This window comes from Budorcas taxicolor, chromosome 2, assembly GCF_023091745.1.
Source record: "Budorcas taxicolor isolate Tak-1 chromosome 2, Takin1.1, whole genome shotgun sequence".
NCBI classification, from domain to species: Eukaryota; Metazoa; Chordata; class Mammalia; order Artiodactyla; family Bovidae; genus Budorcas; species Budorcas taxicolor.
In genome coordinates, this window is record NC_068911.1 from 127,929,373 (window position 1) to 127,949,360 (window position 19,988).

The following is a 19,988-nucleotide window of genomic DNA, read 5'->3' on the forward strand; positions in this document are numbered from 1 at the left end:
ATCATTTATCCATTTACTGTCATGTTAAGCACACTTGTGAAAAAAGGCATAAGACAATGGGCATTCCATAGTGTGATGTACATTTGAATACATTAAAATACTTTTGTCTGCTTGAGGTTGTATTATTGATTTAAAATTTTATTTTCTTTTGCATCAGTTTTATCATTTTGTATCATTTTCCAACACTGTATCACCTCCCAGGCATTTAGCTAGCCACTACTAACGCATCATCTCATACCTGGAGATATTTCCCAAAAGTGTGTTTCCTTACAATGATTTGATCCTTCTTGTTACATCTGGGCATGCACAATCAATGTCCCATAAAGGTGAGTTTCAATATGAGGGTCTTCATCATTTGCATAACGTCCAAACAAAAGAAGTACTTTTTTAGTATAGATTTCATATTATGTATATTATGTATAAAAAAAGAAGCAAGTTTTTGTTTCACTTTAGTATAATCACATTAAATGGTATCAGTGGTTGATGCTTCATGATTGGGTATATCATGAACATTATCATATATGATAAAGTTTTTCATAAGCTCTTGAAAAATAAAGGTCAATTTAAAATGACTATTTTAATATAAACACTAAAATAGAATCATTTTTCAAATGTCTGCTTTAATTTTTTACATTAAGCTATGTGGCTATCTTGCCCCACCCTCCTTGGACCAGTGAACTAGCTGGGCATGTTTTTCCTACAGCAATGGTAAAAGCACAAGAAGGCACATCTCCTAAAGTGCATATTTTAAGCATGAACCAATAAAGTCTTACACTCTCCTATTCATACTACTAAGGCTAAGTAATGAAGAATTACACTCTTCCAAGGGGAGAATGAATTGAATATCCTTAACATAATCTAATCAGGGGGAAGGGCAATTATATAGTTTAGTTGAGCCAGGGTTGTAGCTTGGTGAAAAGGGAAAACATGAAGAGGATTGAGATAATGGATATTTGTGCTGTTCTGTGCTTAGTCGCTCAGTTGTGTCCAACTCTTTGCAGCCCCATGGACTGCAAAGGCTCCTCTGTCCATGGAGATTCTCCAGAAAGAATTTTGGAGCGGGTTGCCATGCCCTTCTCCATGGGATCTTTCCATCCCAGAGATCAAACCCAGGTCTCCCACATTACAGGTAGATTCTTTACCATCTGAGCCACCAGGGAAGCCCAAGAATATTGGACTAGGTAGTCTATCCCTTCTCCAGGGGACCTTCCCAACCCAGGAATCCAACTGGGGTCTCCTGCATTGCAGGTAGATTCTTTACCGGCTGAGCTACCAGGGAAGCCAAAAGGATATTTAGAAGGTAATGTAAATAGGATATAGGGATGGACTATGATGAGGTGGGGGAGGGTTTGTTGAAGAGCTGCCATGCATTATTTCTGGAAGTATGAATTCAATAACTTGATGCTTAGTGTGGCTATTCATAGAGATTGTAGACATTGAAAGAGATGAGGGTGGTTTCCTGGGTGGGGCTGGGGAGTTATAAATAACTGTCATCATTTTTACTGTTGCTATTGTCATCATTATTATTATTAATGGTTTGGTAAATTGAAGAGAGTATAGCCTTCAGTACTTATTCCTATGCTTGGGCATAAGTCTACTTAAGGGCCCTAAAATTACTCAGTTATATCCAAGGTTGGGAGAAGGCGAAGGCACTCCACTCCTTTCCAGGTACTCTTGCCTGGAAAATCCCATGGATGGAGGAGCCTGGTAGGCTGCAGTCCATGGGGTTGTGAAGAGTCAGACACGACTGTGCGACTTCCCTTTCACTTTTTACTTTCATGCATTGGAGAAGGAAATGGGAACCCACTCCAGTGTTCTTGCCTGGAGAATCCCAGGGACGGAGGAGCCTGGGGGGTTGCCGTCTATGGGGTCCCACAGAATCGGACATGACTGAAGTGACTTAGCAGCAGCAGCAGCAGCATCCAAGGTTACCAGCACCTTTTCTTCTACAGAACAGCTCCTATAATATCATCCATCCAGACTTCCCTCCCATCAATTTCAGCCATAAGGCAGATATTATGGCATCTCCCATACCAACTCCGGGTTGTGAGATGCTCTACCCTCTACTGGCCTCAGCACCCTGGATCCCTACTTGTCCAGGAGACAGGATTAAAAAAATTTTTATATAAATTTCCATTTGATATTTTTCAATGTGCCAAAATGCTTTCCATTTTGATAAAAATCTGAAACATTAGTTTCAATTCCATCTTAGAAATTTTTTTAAAATGTAGAATACTTTTATTCTGACAATCATGACAATAAGTTCTACCTAGAAGTCAAAATAAAGTTTGAAAATTGGATTAAGAAAATAAAGCTTACTTCAACTTAAAATGTTTTTACTACTGAAGGGGTGGTTAAATTACATTTTCACCTATTAATGAGCAGCACCACTTAGCTCAGTACCAGCATAAATGCATCTAGATGAAACACATACACATACACAATTATTTAACATTTTCAGCACAGCTGCTTTATGTGAGTATTTATTAATTGTCTGTAAAATCAGCAAAATATGTTCAGTAAGTGCCAGTTAGGCATATACCGTACATAATCACACATTGTGCCACACAGTTGTTTATGTCATTTTATAATCATGCTAATAATTAGCAGACAACTAAATTATTCAACAAACTATAAATGTTATATTTAATTACTTTATCATCTTTGTGTGTTGCCATGGAGATCAAACTGCTACCTCAATCCATAAATTCAGTTCTTTTATAATTTCCATCTTTATCAATATGAATGTGGAATGAACTAACAAAACTGGGAAGCACATGCAAACAAGTTAGTATTTTCTAGACATGTTTTCTATTCACACAGCTTGTATACAATGCTGTGAAATTTTATCAGGTTCTCTCAAACATCTTCAAAGCATTCCTGAGCTCTGAAATTAAAGGGAGAGAAATAAAATAAATCTTTATAAGATACAATTTCCACCTTCTGTCAGGAACTAACGATTAGAAAATTCTTTATAGGTTAAACCAACCATTACATTTTATAGTTCTGTATATTTCCAAACATAAAGAATAAAGCTCTTTTACTATAAACTATCCTCATACAGTAAGCACTAGTATCATCCACAGCAGCAGTCTATGTAACAATTCATCATATATCTAGTTTTGTTTTTCTACAGTATCTTTTTATAGGTCTGCAAATTTCCCTCAGAATATTCCTGCATCTAAAATTACTTATAACTTAAAACTGTCTTGTAATAAACACTGAATGTGTGTCAATCCTTCGCATAAAGCAACCAGCATCCATTTTACACCATTTTGAGTATAAGAAACTTGGGTCATTAACATGAATTACTCTTCTTGTAGGTAATAGATATTGAAAGAATCCAAAGATATACTCAGGGCCTTGACTTCACTGAAAGATTCTAGTTATATTGAAAACTTCAAAAGTATATTATAATTTAATCAAATCTTAGGACTTTATATATACAGTTCTAACATGTCAGTGTTCTTAATGGGTGGCAGACATCACCAAGCCTCTTGACCTTATCTGTCTAGCTCATAGTGAGAGTTGCTCAGTCATGTCCAACTCTTTGCAACCCTGTGGACTATAGCCCACCATGTTCCTCTGTCCATGGAATTCTCCAAGCAAGAATACTGGAGTGGATTGCAATTTCCTTCTCCAACCCAGTTCATAACTGGGGGGATATTCATACTAAAATGCCCCAGTCCATTGTTGGCTTACTTATGAATAGGGCAAGCCCAAGAGACTAGAGATATCCAAACTTTGGATTGGGTTAGATACACGTACATGCTATTCATTAATTCATTCATATATGTTCATTTATCTAATTGCTAAATAAAACATGAGTTTTGAAAATACTTGATAAAATAACAAATTTTTAAAGATTTACAAATACTTTTTCAGATATTTCTCCAACATATAACTGAATGTTCAGAAATTAATAATAAAGTGGTACAAAATTCAAAAAACATTGGCAAAAGGGTATAAGTGAATTCAAGAAACCATAGTTGGAGGTAGAATGTTCTTAATGCCACAATATAATAAATAAACAATTTCAAAAGAGAGAAAATTCAAGTTCTTGGGGAGACAAAATTTTTCTTCATAAAATTCAGAGCTTTATATGATAAAATGTAATCAAATATCAAAACATGAGGCTGGATCATGCAAGGCAACATTAAATCTTGCCTGGGTTATTGATAAAGTCTCTCATCTGATTTTACTGCTTTAAGTTAGTCCTTTTCCAAGCCAAACTCTAAACAGATGTGGGAGACACTTTTCTAGAGCACAAATTATACATAAGAGCACTTCATTACTTAAACTTTTTTTATTGTTCCAAGTTTTCCTTAGAATTAACACTAAAATCATTGATATGAAATACACATCAATTAAAAATGGTTCCTTTGCTTAACTTTCTCATTTTCTATCTTGCCATTTTTCCCTTTAAATTCTATACACATCAGGTATATGGAATTTTTGCTTAGTTTGCAAATACATCATATTTAATTTAGTTTCTAGGTCTTTACATAATCTCTTCTTTCTAAAAATGTATTTTACTCCCTCTTTCCCTGGACAAATTCTAGTCAAGTCTCCCTCTTCTGACTATGTGACACACAGGGAAGAAAATGTTCCCTAATATAAGGCACCTCTACTACATCCTCATTTAGCACCTGTGCTTTGTGCTTAATCGCTCCCTCATGTCTGACTCTTTGCAACCCTATGGACTGTAGTCCACCAGGTTCTTCTGTCCCTGAGGATTTTCTAGACAAGAATACTGGAGTGGGTTGCCATACCCTCCCCCAGGGCATCTTCCCAACCCAGGGATCAAATCCAGGTCACCCACATTGCAAGTGGATTCTTTACTGTCTAAGGCACCAGGGAAGCCCATCTGTGCTTTACCCATAAGAATATACGGAATACTGAATTTTCTTTCCCTTTTTATTTCTTTATTTTCTTTATAAAACTAAAACATCTTTGAAGGCTTGCAATTCTCAGCTCTGGTATAAAATTTATCACTTTTTAAGATAATAAGCAAATATTACTTATTATTCAATAAATATTAAAATAAATAGAAATTTACAACCCTTTTCCTAATAAAGACAGTCAAGTTTAAAATTTTAAACTTGAAAGTAAAGGAAATTCTTAATGCAAATATCATCCTCCAGCATTTATGAATCATACGCAGCCTCAATTTTCTGACCCATTAATAAGGCTAAAATATGGAGGGAAATATAGTTAGTGAAGATTATAATTAATTGGGTACCTAACCAATATATAACTAAGCAATTGTTTATTAAAAAAATAGACCTAGTATTAAATATTAAGATTCAAGACATTTATAATATTCTTCCTTACATTATTCATATTTTGTATTAAGTTAGGAAAAGATAAGCAAATTATTAAGAAAATAAGATATAAAAATTCCTGTGACATAAAACAGTATTGGTTGTTTATTTTACCAATAAAAATATGAGTTTAAAAATTGTGAAATACCATTAAAAGCCATCTTTATATACATTATGGTAACACTTACTAAATTTGTTATTCACATTTTGTACCAAATAAATTACTTCACATCCTAACTTCTCCCCTGCCAACCTTCTCCTCTCTTCAGGTAAATCTTTTTCATTGCTTGCTAACCAACAAACTGCTCAAGTGTCCCTGGAGGCTCCTCTGTAGTGTGTGAGACAGCTAGCTCTCTCAACCAGCCCTGGAACTTTGATATTGATGTGTCTCTTTAAGGGCTGCAGTGAAGATAAATTACTAGTTGTCATTTTGTAAAAGTGCCTTTTAGCTCTTCAGACTGTAGTAAATGAATAAAATGACTTAAAATAGTAATAAATTGGGGTTTATCATTAATGTCATCCCTGCAGTGGCGTGTCAATATCAAAGGGCACACTTGCAAAGAAAACCACTAATACTAAACTTCAAGCTGAGATACAGATAATATTCATGCCTCTTACCTAACATCTGAGGGGGAAAAAAATCAAGCATCGTGAAGGGAATAACAAGTGATCAGCAGGAAAATTAAGAACCGAAAGGAAACACATAAGAGATGTGGGAAAAGGCAAATTCTACGTTTAAATTCAGAATTAGGCCAGAGAATCCTTTTCTAGTACAGTTGACAATTCAGGTGCTTAGGTCAGAATAAAAGATCTCAATATAAATTCAAATGGTGCAAATTTATACCTGTTGAAAAGCTAGCTCTCAATAAGCACTGCTGTAATCATTAGTTCAGGTAAGTGTGGAATTCTACCACAGGTCTTTCTAGCTAAAAGCTTGGTAATCTCCTTGGAAAGATGCAACCCTGAATGAATGAAAGTAGGAAAGTTTAAGTGCAACATGGTGACTTTTGTTGAATCACTAGTGACTAAGATCCATGGCTGTATATCTGATTTTTGAGCAGAGGAGCTGAAAATAGAAATAGAAGAAGCTGCCTTCCCTAAAAATTGTGTCACAGGCATAAGAAAACACTCCTTTGGGTCTAATGTTAAGCAAATGTAGTTAAAAGGAATTATTCTCATTTTAGTGGGTGCACTGAGTAAACCTTTTATGTCAAGAGTACCAAAGTAGAGTAAAAATTTGGTATGCACTCGAGAGGTACAGCATCCCCTATAGAGAAACTTAGGATACTGAGTTTCTCTTTATAGCATGAGACAACAATCTTGATGCAGGTAAGTAGCATTATGTATATCTAGCAATAAAGTGGGTTTAATGTATTGTGAAAGTGCCTGGCACATAGTAAGGCTCAATAAATATCATCATTATATTTTTTCTGCTATCTATATATACTCTCATCAGTCATCTTAACTTTCAGCCATATATTTAGAATTGATTTTGAAGGCGGAAGTAACAGTATTTGCCTGGATTGGCTATGGAGATTGGTAAAATCAGGAAAAAGAAAAAAAAAAAAAAAAAAAGACAAAGATGACTCTAAGATCCCTTGCCTGACCAAGGAAGGATAGAATAGCAATTTAATGAAATGACCAAAAAAAAAAAAAAATGTGGAAATGGGAGCAAAATTTCTGATTAGAATATGTTATTCAATCAAGTATTTTAAATTCAAGCTGAATCTGGAATACAAAACAGCAGTCAGTGTTCTATATATATTTAAAACACATCAAGTAGGAGAATGAATGATACCTCTAGAGAATGGTATGTTGATAAAAAAAATTTTAAAGTTCCCAAAGTCTAAGTGTTTGGACCCTCAAATGTTTTGAGATCTGAGACGTAAGGAAATTAGCAAAAATGGACAATGGTCACATTGGAGGATGTGGCGAACTAGAAGCAGAGCAGGAGAAGGTGTTCCAAATCTGATGAGCATTGCTTGTGGACCGAGATAGTTACTCACAATCAGTCACAGAAGTTAACTAGATGAATAATCATTGGTGACACTGATAAACAAGTCACATATCCTGTCCCTTGGTACAAACTAGGAAAAAAATTTTATTTTTGCTGGGTGGATAAAAATCCACAAAAGAGGCATGGTTCGGTGAGTAAAGCACAAGTTAGAGTTCAACCTCCATATGCTAAATACCCCTGAGTACCAAGAACATATCAAACTAGAAGCTACAGCCATATTGAATGGTTTCAGTGATGAGGTGGGTCTGAGAAAATAACTGTCAGATTGAACACACAAATGATGAAATAAATTACAAATAAAATTATTAGACTTATTCAAAGGAATTTTGCTTTAAGAAGGAGAGAAATAGGGCAGTAGCTAGAGGGAATAGCCCCATTCATGGATTGCAGCCTTGTCATAGTGAAGGGGCTTGTGCAACTAAATGAAGCTAGGAGCCATGCCAGGCAGGGTCACTGAAGATCGATGGGTCAAAGTGGAGAGTTCTGACAGAACGTGGTCCACTGAAGGCAGGAATGGAAAACCACACCAGTATCATTTCCTTGAGAACTCCATGAACAGTATGAAAAGACAAAATGATATGACACCAGACGATGAGCCTCCCAGGTTGGAAGGTGTCCAATATACTACTGGGGAAGACCAGAGGGCAATTACTCAAAGAATGAAGTGGCTGGGCCAAAGTGAAATCAACGCTCAGTTGTGGATGTGTCTGTCTGGTGGTGAAAGTAAAGTCCGATGCTGCAACAAACATAGGAACTGCATAGGAACCTGGAATGTTAGGTTCATGAATCAAGGTAAATTGGACGTGGTCAAGCAGCAGATGGTAAGAGTGAACACTGACATCAGGAATCAGTGAACTAAAATGTACAGGAATGGGCAAATTTAATTCAGAAGAAAATTATATCTACTACCATGGGCAAGAATCCCTTAGAACTAGGGAAGCAACCCTCATAGTCAACAAAAGAGTCCAAAATGCAGTACTTGGGTGCAGTCTCAAAAATGACAGAATGATCTGCTTTCAAGGCAAACCTTCAATATCACAGTACTCCAAGTCTATTCCCCAACACCTGACATCAAAGAAGCTGATATTGATCAGTTCTATGAAGATCCACAAGAACTTCTAGAACTAATGCCAAAAAAAAAGTCCTTTTCATTGTAGGAGAATGAAATACAAAAGTAAGTCAAGAGATACCTGGGGTAACAGGAAAGTTTGGCCTTGGAGTACAAAATGAAGTAGGGCAAAGGCTAACAAACTTTTGTCAAGAAAAACTGAGATCTCTTCAAGGAAATTGGAGGTATCAAGGAAACATTTCATACAAGGATGGGCACAATTAAGGACAGAAACAGTAAAGACCTAACAGAAGCAGAAGAGATTAAGAAGAAGTGGCAAGAAAATCTAGAAGAAGTATGCAAAAAAGATCTTAATGACCTAGATAACCATGATGGAGTGATCACTCACTTAGAGTCAGACATCCTGGAATGTGAAGCCAAGTGGGTCTTAGGAAGCATTAATATGAACAAAGCTAGTGAAGGGGACAGAATTTCAGCTGAGCTATTTCAAATCTTAAAAGATGATCCTGTTAAAATGCTGCACTCAATATGCCAGAAAATTTGACAAACTCACCAACTGCCACAGGACTGAAAAAGGTCAGTTTTCATTCCAATCCTAAAGAAGGACAACACCAAAGAATGTTCAAACTACCGCACAATTGCATTCATTTCACACACTAGCAAAGTAATGCTCAAAAACCTTCAAGTTAGGCTTCAGTAGTATGTGAACAGAGAATTTCCAGATGTATGTGCTATATTTAGAAAAAGGCAGAGGAACCAGAGACCAAATTGCTGACATCTGTTGGATTATAGAAAAAGAAAGGGAATTGCAGAAAAACATCTACTTCTGCTTCATTGACTATGCTAAAGCCTTGATTGTGTGGATCACAACAAACTGTGGAAAATTCTTCAAGAGATGGGAATACCAGACCACCTTATCTGCCTCCTGAGAAGCCTGTATGCAAGTCATGAAACAACAGGATCACACATTGAACAGACTGGTTCAAGTTTTGGAAAGGAGAATGTCAAGACTGTATACTATCACCTTGCTTATTTAATTTATACGCAGAGTACATCATGCAAAAATGTCAGGGTGGATGGATGAATCACAAGCTGAAATAAAGATTGCCAGAAGAAATATCAAAAACATCAGATACGCAGATGGTACAACTCTAACAGCAGAAAGCAAAGAGGAACTAAGGATCCTCTTGATGCAAAGGAGAGTGAGAAAGTTTGCTTAAAATGCAACATTCAAAAAAATAAAATCATAGTATCCAATCCCATCACTTCATGGAAAGTAGAAGGGGAAAATGTGGAAGCAGCGATAGAATTTATTTTCTTAGGCTCCAAAATCACTGCCAATGGTGACAGCAGCCATAAAATTAAAAGACATTTGCTCCTTCTAAGAAAAGCTATGACCAACCTAGACAGTGTATTAAAAAGCAGAGGCTATGCTTTGCCTACAAAGGTCCATCTAGTCAAAGTTGTGGTTTTCTCAGTAGTTATGTATTGGATGTGAGAGCTGGACAATAAAGAAGGCTGAACACTGAAGAACTGATGCTTATGAACTGTGGTGCTGGAGAAGACTCTTGAGAGTCCCTTGGACAGCAAGGAGATCAAACCAATCTATCCTAAAGGAAATCAACCCTGAATATTCATTGGAAGAACTGATGCTGAAGCTGAAGCTCCAATACTTTGGCCACCTGATGCAAAGACCTGGCTCATTGGAAAAGACCCCAATTATGGGAAAATTTGAAGGCAAAAAGAGAAGGGGGCAGCAGAGGATAAGATGATTAGATAGCATCACCAACTTGATGGACATGAATCTGAACAAACTGTGTATAGCAAAAACACTCCCTCCTCAGAAAGTGAAGGACAGGGAAGCCTGGTGTGCTACAGTCCATGGGGTTGCAAAGAGTCAGACATAACTTAGCGACTGAACAACAAAAACAAATAGAGGGAATAGTGTATTTTATTTTTCAATTTTTAGCAGATCATGTGAGTGTCCTGTCCATGTATCTAAACTTCCATTTTTCTTGTACACACTGAAGGCTTTTTATTATGACCACATCATCTGCCCAAGGACTTTTACTCTCTGCCGGAGCATGCTGAGTCAGGCAGAATGGTGTGGAGAATATTAGCTTAGGGGACATTATTACCAATCAGTATGGATGGAAATTACAAAATAAATACCCTTGCATACTAAATTCTTATTTTATGGCTAATGTTCAAATTCAGGGATCTTCTTAGAGCGTATAAAAATAATGTCATAATTTGCAGTAGTCAAATCGATGCAGCCTGTGGCAATTGGAATATAGCTGCTATCCTAGTAAATGATTTTTTCTTCATTCAGACATGCATAGAATACCATAAACATTTACTTTCACTTGGCAAGAAGAGTGTATCATTCTTCCTTGGGCATGTATCAAATTTTTACTCTATAACCATTCAGCTTATAAGGATTTGGCACTTCACCATCCAACTGAATATTTTTATGCAATCACCAATAGAATTTGGAGACTGGGAGTTAGCAAGCACTTTGGGTGCCTTTGAAATACTCATGAATGGAAGATGAACCCCAGCATAGCACAGGTACATTCCATCACAGTGATGTTTCTCTGTATACAGAGTAGTATGAGACAGGTTGAAAATTCTTCTCCAAAAAAAGAACGTCCCTAGATGATACAAAGCTGAATAATTCAATCTACATTGCTATGCCTTTTTTTATTAATACAGATATATTTTGGGGGATATTAATGTATACTGTTAATGACCATTAAAATCACTAATAGTATAAATTAAAAATAAATACCCTGACAATTTAAAAGAACTTTTTTTTTCTACTTAAGTAAAATAGATTCTGTAAAATGAAATTCCCTCAAAGCATGTACATATAGCTAGGGAAAAACATATGCTAAAAGGTTAGTTTATATGTTCCACTAATAACAAAGGAGCGTTGGTGTTTTTTTTCCATAATATAAAGTGTTAAGGATTTAAAATATTAAAAGTAAATTTTTATGTTATTAAACAAAATTTAGATTTTTATTGCTAGTGAAAACATCAACATGTTTATGCAGAGAAGCTAAACTCTTCTAGTTTTTAAATCACTGTTATTAGACTCATTTTAGAAGTAGTTTATAAAGTACCAATAATGTAGCATAAGGAGTATCAATGAATGGAAAACCACTTTCAGATACGAATATTAAATAAAACATTTCTGAGAACTGTAAATCTTAAAGTTTTTTCTTGATACTGAATATAAATATTTTTCTTTATTTGTTATATTTAGTGAATTTCCATCTGATTCTTCTGTGTTGCTATGGGAGCTTGAATTACTGTTATTTCTTCAAAGAACTAAAAAATATAATTATCCATTGGGCTACACATAATATGTCAGTAAAATACTCGAAGTAGATTTGTTCTCAGTGTTTAATTTTTGCACAATTTATTGTTTCTGGGCTTTCCTGGTTGCCCAGTTCAGTTCAGAACAGTCACTCAGTCATGTCCGATTCTTTGTGACCCCATGGACTGCAGCAGGCCAGCCTTCCTTGTCCATCACCAACTCCTGAAGTTTACCCAAACTCATGTCCATTTAGTTGGTGATGCCATCCAACCATCTCATCCTCTGTTGTCCCGTTCTCCTCCTGCCTTCGATCTTTCCAAGATTCAGGGTCTTTTCCAACGAGTTAGCTCTTCTCTTGAGGTGGCCAAAATAGTGGAGTTTCAGCATCAACATCAGTCCTTCCAATGAACACCCAGGACTGATTTCCTTTAGGATGAACTGGTTGGATCTCCTTGCAGTCCAAGGGACTCTCAAGAGTCTTCTCCAATACCACAGTTCAAAAGCATCAATTCTTCAGCTTTCAGCTTTTTTATAGTCCAAATCTCACATTGATACATGACTACTGGAAAAACCATAGCCTTGACTAGATGGACCTTTGTTGGCAAAGTAATGTCTCTGCTTTTTAATATGCTGTCTAGATTGCTCATAGCTTTTCTTGCAAAGAGCAAGAGTCTTTTAAATTCATAACTGCAATCACCATCTGCAGTGATTTTGGAGCCCCCAAAAATAAAGTCTGACACTGTTTCCACTGTTTTCCGATCTATTTTCCATGAAGTGATGGGACGGAATGCCATGATCTTAGTTTTCTGAATGTTGAGCTTTAAGCCAACTTTTTCGCTCTCCTCTTTCACTTTCATCAAGAGGCTTTTTAGTTCCTCTTCACTTTCTGCCATAAGGGTGGTGTTATCTGCTTATCTAAGGTTATGGATATTTCTCCCGGCAATCTGGATTCCAGCTTGTGCTTCTTCCAGCCCAGCATTTCTCATGATGAAATTTGCATATAAGTTAAATAAGCAGGGTGACAATATACAGCCTTGACGTACTCCTTTTCTTATTTGGAACCAGTCTGTTGTTCCATGTCCAGTTCTAACTGTAGCTTCTTGACCTGCATACAGATTTCTCAAGAGGCAGGTCAGGTGGTCAGATACTCCCATCTCTTTCAGAATTTTCCACAATTTGTTGTGATCCATGCAGTCAAAAGCTTTGGCATAATCAATAAAGCAGAAATAGATGTTTTTCTGGAACTCTCTTGCTTTTTTGATGATCCAGTGCATGTTGCCAATATGATCTCTGGTTCCTCTGCCTTTTCTAAAAGCAGCTTGAATATCTGGAAGTTCACGGTTCATGTATTGTTGAAGCCTGGCTTGGAGAATTTTGAACATTACTTTGCTAGCATGAGATGAGAGCAATTGCGCAGTACTTTGGGCATTCTTTGACATTGCCTTTCTTTGGGATTAGGATGAAAACTGACATTTCCCAGTCCTGTGTCCACTGCTGAGTTTTCCAAATTTGCTGACATATTGAGTGCAGTGCTTTCACAGCATCATTTTAGGATTTGAAATAGCTCAGCTGGAATTCCATCATCTACACTAGCTTTGTTTGTAGTGATGCTTCCTAAGGCCCACTTGACTTCACATTCCAGGTTTTCTGGCTCTAGGTGAGTGATCACACCATTGTGATCATCTGGGTAATGAAGATTTTTTTTTGGTCAGTTCTTCTGTGTATTCTTGCCACCTGTTCTTAATATCTTCTGCTTCTGTTAGGTCCATACCATTTCTGTCCTTTATTGTGCCCATCTTTGCATGCCATGTTCCCTTGGTATCTCTGATTTTCTTGAAGGGATCTCTAAAATTTGCCTCCCAAGGCAGAATATACAGAAGACATGGGTTAAATCCCTGGGTCGGGAAAATCCCCTGGAGGAGGCCATGGCAACCCACTCCAGTATTCTTGCCTGAGAAATCCCATGGACAGAGGAGCATGGCAGGCTACAGTCCATAGGTCAATAAGAGTTGGACAGGACTTAGTGCCTAAACAACAAACTGTACTTTACTTGTCAGAAAGATTATTTAATAAAGTTTTAAATCATAAGTAACATATGTCAATTATACAAATATGTAACAAATCTTATAATGGGTTAAAAAAGGATATCTAACAGTATTCATATAATATAAATAAGCATAATGGCCTAGTAAAATATGCATATCTATTACTATATAAATGTAAACTAGTTTTACAACATATGGTGCAAAAATTTGTGAATTAGTACCATACATGCCTGCTAAGTGCTTCAGTCATGTCCAACTCTGTGATCTTATGATCTGTAGCTCATCAGGCTCATCTATCCATGGAATTTTCCAGGCAGGAATACTGCAGTGGGTTGCCATGCCCTCCTCCAGGAGATCTTCCTGATCCAGGTATTGAACCCATGTCTCTCGTGTCTCTTGTTTCTCCTGCACTGCAGGCAGATTCCTTACTGCCAAGCCACTGCGAAGCTGGCTTGGATGTGAGTAGAGAGGAAATCCTGTCTCACTAACTGCTTTTGCTTCAGTTAAGTTTCTGCTATCCTCATGCTAGCTGAAATCTTAGTCTGGTTGGTTATGACTAATTAAATTTTAGCTATGAAGAGAACAGTAAAACCACTTGAGGCCTCTTCAAGCACAGGATAGCATGATTCAAAAATGTGGTGGTCCTTATAGGATCAGCACTAAATAATACACCACTATATGACTATACCACGATTTGTTTTATTCATTCACTAGTTGAAGAAAATCTTGGTTGCTTTCAGTTTGGGGCCTGTATGAATAAAGATGTTATAAACATTCTTATGTGGATTTTTATGTGGACATAAATTTCAAATCAGCTGGGTAACACTTAGAGGAGACTGCTAGATCTTTTGGTAATCTATCAAACTGTCTTCCAAACTGTCTGTAGTATTTTTGCACTCTCAGTAGCAGCGAATGCTCTACATACTCATCAACAACAGTTATTGTTATTTGGGGTGATTTTAGATGTTCTCATATGAGTGCTGGGGCTGCCCTGGTGCTTCAGTCAGTAAAGAATCCACCAACAGTGCAGGAGATCCAGGTTCAATTCCTGGTTCAGGAAGATCCCCTGGAGAGGGAAATGGCAACCCATTCTAGTAGTCTTGCCTGGGAAATGCCATGGACAGAGGAGCCTGGTAGGCTACAGTCTATGGGGTCATAAGAATCAGACATGAATTAGCAACTAAACCACCACCACCATCATAGGAGTACTATGGTAGCTTACTATTGTTTTAATTTGCAATGATGAGGTGCTTTTTCATACACATATTCATCATCCATGTATCTTCTCTAGTGAGATGTCTATTCAGATCTTTTATTCATTTTAAATTGTGAATTATTTGTTTTTTATTGTTTAGTTTTAAGAGTTCTTTATTTTGGACCCAAGTTCTTTATTATTTGTTTTCAAGTATTTTTTCTCAGTCTGAGCTTGAACTTTCATTTCCTTAATAGTGTTTTTCACAGAGGAGAAATTCTATATTTTATTCAAGTCCAAGATTTGAGATGGCAGATCAGCAACCAGAAGTCACAGGCTATTTATTTTCAGGTTAATTTTATATTCTGCTAAGATAATGAATAGTTTTAACTTGTGTTAAGTTTATCATTCTTCCCCTTTTGTTTTCTAGTTTTACAATCAGATCATCTGAAAACAGTCTTACTACCTTTCTAATTTTATTTTTCTAATTGACTTCTCATATGATTATATTGGCTAATAAATTCAAAACAATGTTAAGTAGTAGAGGAGACAGTGGACATCTTTGCTTTGTTCATACACACTTTAACTGTCTATTAACAATTCTTAAACTAGGTACAGTTTCCAATTGATAGCATTTATTTCTCTACTGATAAAAATACAGTAATGGACACTATTATTATTATCCTGCTATTTTCATTATTATTATTCTCTCAGATATACATAAAAATACTTATACTATCTGGAAAACTATATTACTGTTCTGTGTAAGGCACCTCTCATTTTATTTATTTTTTTAAAAAAACCCATTCTTTGTTCTTAATTGATTCCTCCAAAAGCAAATACTCTACTGTACTGAATGTGTGTTCTTGAGTTTTATACATCCATTTAAAAATATGCCAGGATTTGCTGTGAGAATATTTTAAATGCACATAAATTTTATTGTGTTAAGACCACATTCTGTTTCTTACTCTATTCATTAATCACTGTGTTCTTAAAAGTTATTGGTACTGCTGAGTTTATACCTAGCTTGCTGTTTCTAATTTTTTTAGAGATCCATAGCACACATCCACTATATTTTATTTATACAATCTGCTCTGGTAGCATGAAGATCACTTTCAACTCCCCACTTCATTATATTTGGCTTTCTATGGCCCTGTTTGTGATATATACAGCTAGTTATAAAATAAATGTATACACAGCATAAATACAAATAATCTGACAACGTACTGAAGCGTTACACACTAGAATGGCCAAAGCAGTGTATAAACTCCCACAAACTCTGCAAGAAGAATTCAGTTTTGCAAAACTGACACTACATAACTATTTAATTCTTGCTAACCCAATGACTGTAAACAGATATTGCCTTTTTAAGCATTTTCATTTTTCTAATTATTTATAAGTTCAAATATTCATTAAATTACTTGCTAGTCATTTGTGTTTTCCTTTCTGGGAATTATGCTTGTAGCTTTGCTCAATTTTTTTCTTGGATTTCTTGTCCTTCATTTATTGATTTTTCAAGATCTCCTTCTTTATTCTATTAACTCAGTGCTGGTTTAATATAGTGACAGTGTCTCTTTCAGCTTTTGGTTACCCATTATCTCCATCCACAGTGTTTATGTTAAACCAAAATCCTTAATTTGGGTCAGAAGAAATCCATCTATTTTTCATCTTATTGTTGTTACTTCTTAATTAATTAATTCTTATATAACACATTTTGTTGTTCAGTCCCCAAGTCATGTCCGACTCTTCACAACCCAGTGGACTGCAGCATGCCAGGTGTCCCTGTCCTTCACCATCTCCCAGAGTTTGCCCAAGTTCATGTCTATTTCATCGGTGATGCCATCCAACCATCTCATCCTCTGTAAGTAGGTAAATAAATCAAGATAATGTGCTTAAAAATTTTACTCCCCCTATTACATTTGGTTGATGTGGATCTTTTAAAAAGTTCTCTCAGTGAAGCTCAGCAAGGTAGGTTTGTTTTTCGATGATATATCTCACAGTATATCCTCAATGTCTTCAAACTATCCTCTCATAACTGTTATTTGTGTGCAGCGTCTGGGTAAGTGTCTCAAAAGTCATCATTTCTTATTTCAAGAATAACTAATCTAGCTTTTATTACAGACATTATTTTTAAATTTTTAATTTCATATATATATGCACATATATATAATTATACACAAATACACAAAATACACAAATACTCAAAAGAAATGGGGTAGCCATTATTGTCCAAAAAAGGGTCCAAAATGCAGTATGTGGATGCAATCTCAAAAATGACAGAATGATCTCTGTTCGTTTCCAAGGTAAACCATTCAATATCACAGTAACCCAACTCTATGCCCCAACCAATAATGTCAAAGAAGCTGAAGTTGAACGGTTCTATGAAGACCTACAAGACCTTCTAGAACAAATACCCCCAAAAGCTGTCCTTTTCATTATATGGAACTGGAACACAAAAGTAGGAATTCAGGAGATACTTGGAGTAACATCCAAGTTTGGCCTTGGAGTACAAAACAAAGGAGATCAAAAGCTAACAACGTTTTGCCAAGAAAACTCACTGGTCATAGCAAGCACACTCTTCCAGTAATACAAGAGAAGACCCTACACATGGACATCACCAGATGGTCAATAGCAAAATCAGATTGACTATGTTCTTTGCAGAAAAGATGGAGAAGCTCTATAGTCAGCAAAAACAAGACCAGGAGCCAACTGTGGCTCTGATCATAAACTCCTTATTGCCAAATTCAGACTTAAATTGAAGAAAGTAGGGAAATCCACTAGACCATTCAGGTATGACCTAGATCACATCTGTTACAATTATACATGGAAGTGAGAAATAGATTCAAGGGATTAGATCTGATTCACAGAGTGCCTGAAGAACTATTGACAGAGGTTAATGACATTGTATAGGAGGCAGTAATCAAGACCAGCCCCAAGAAAAAGAAATGCAAAAATGCAAAATGGTGTCTGAGGAGGCCTTACAAATAGCTGTGAAAAGAGAAGCAAAAGGCAAAGGAGAAAAGAAAAGATATATCCATTTGAATGCAGAGTTCCAAAGAATAGCAAGGAGAGATAAGAAAGCCTTCCACAGTGATCAATGTGAAGAATTAGAGAAAAACAATAAAATGGGAAAGACTAGAGATCTCTTCAAAAAAAAAAAAAAAAAAATAGCGATACCAAGGGAACATCTCATGCAAAGATGGACACAATAAAGGACAGAAATGGTATGGATGTAACAGAAGCAGAAGATATTAAGAACAGGTGGCAAGAATACACAGAAGAACTATATACAAAGGATCTTCATGACCCAGATAACCACGATGGTGTGATCACTCACCTAGACCCAAACATCCTGAAATATGAAGTTAACTGGGCCTTTGGAAGCACCACTATGAACAAAGAAAGTGGAGGTGATGGAGTTCCAGTTGAGCTATTTCAAATCCTAAAAGTTGATGCTGTGAAAGTGCTGCACTCAATATGCCAGCAAATTTGGAAAACTCAGCAGTGGCCACAGGACTGGAAAAGGTCAGTTTTCAGTCCAACCCCAAAGATAAGAAATGCCAAAGAATGTTCAAAAGAATGTTCAAACTACCGCACAATTGCACTCATCTCACACACTAGCAAAATAATGCTCAAAATTCTCCAAGGCAGGATTCAACAGTATGTGAGACATGAACTTCCAGCTGTTCAAGTTGGATTTTAAAAAGCAGAGGAACCAGAGATCAAATTGTCAACATCCGTTGGATCATTCAAAAAGCAAGAGACTTCCAGAAAAACATATACTTCTGCTTTACTGACTACCCCAAAGCTTTTGACTGTGTGGATCACAACAAACTGTGGAATATTCTTCAAGAGATGGAATAACAGACCACCTGACCTACCTCTTGAGAAATCTGTATGCAGGTCAAGAAGCCACAGTTAGAACTGGACATGGAACAGCAGACTGGTTCCAAATAAGGAACAGAGTATGTTAAGGCTGTATACTGTCACCCTGCTTGTGTAACTTAAATGCAGAGTACATCATGAGAAACGTCAGGCTGGATGAAGCATAGGCTGGAATCAAGATTGTCGAGAGTAATACCAATAACCTCAAATATGCAGAGGACACCACCTTTATGGTGAAAGTGAAGGAATAAAAGGCCTCTTGATTAAAAGAGGAGAGTGAAAAAGTTGGCTTAAAGCTCAACATTCAGAAAACTAATATCATGGCATCTGGTCCCAATCACTTCATGGCAAATACATGGGGAAACAATAAACAGTGAGAGACTTATCTTTGGGGCTCCAAAATCACTGCAGATGGTGACTGCAGTCATGAAATTAAAAGACACTTGCTTTTTTGAAGAAAATCTATGACCAACCTAGACAGCATATTAAAAAGCAGAGATATTACTTTGCCAACAAATGTTCATCTAGTCAAAGCTATGGTTTTTCCAGTATTCATGTATGTATGTGATATTTGGAGTATAAAGAAAGCTGAGAACCAAAGAATTGATGCTTTTGAGCTGTGGTGTTGAAGACTCTTGACAGTCCCTTGGACTGCAAGGATATCCAACCAGTCCATCTAAAGGAAATCATATACATATATATATGGTGTCCAGTTTTTTTTATTCACTTCCACCTGACAACTTGACTAGACCACAACTCTCAGATTAATTTGTAAAACAGTATTCTAAATATTTATTTGAAGATTTTTGGATGAGATTAACATTGTTTTCAGTTTCTTTGAGAAATAATTGACATATATCATGGTATAAATTTTAAGACACACAGCATGATGATCTAATTTTACTTATATTGTGAAATAAAGGAGATCAGCCCTGGGATTTCTTTGGAAGGAATGATGCTAAAGCTGAAACTCCAGTACTTTGGCCACCTCATGCGAAGAGTTGACTCATCAGAAAAAGCTCTGATGCTGGGAGGGATTGTGGGCAGGAGGAGAAGGGGACAACAGAGGATGAGATGGCTGGATGGTATCACTGACTCGATGGACGTGAGTCTGAGTGAACTTCAGGAGTGGGT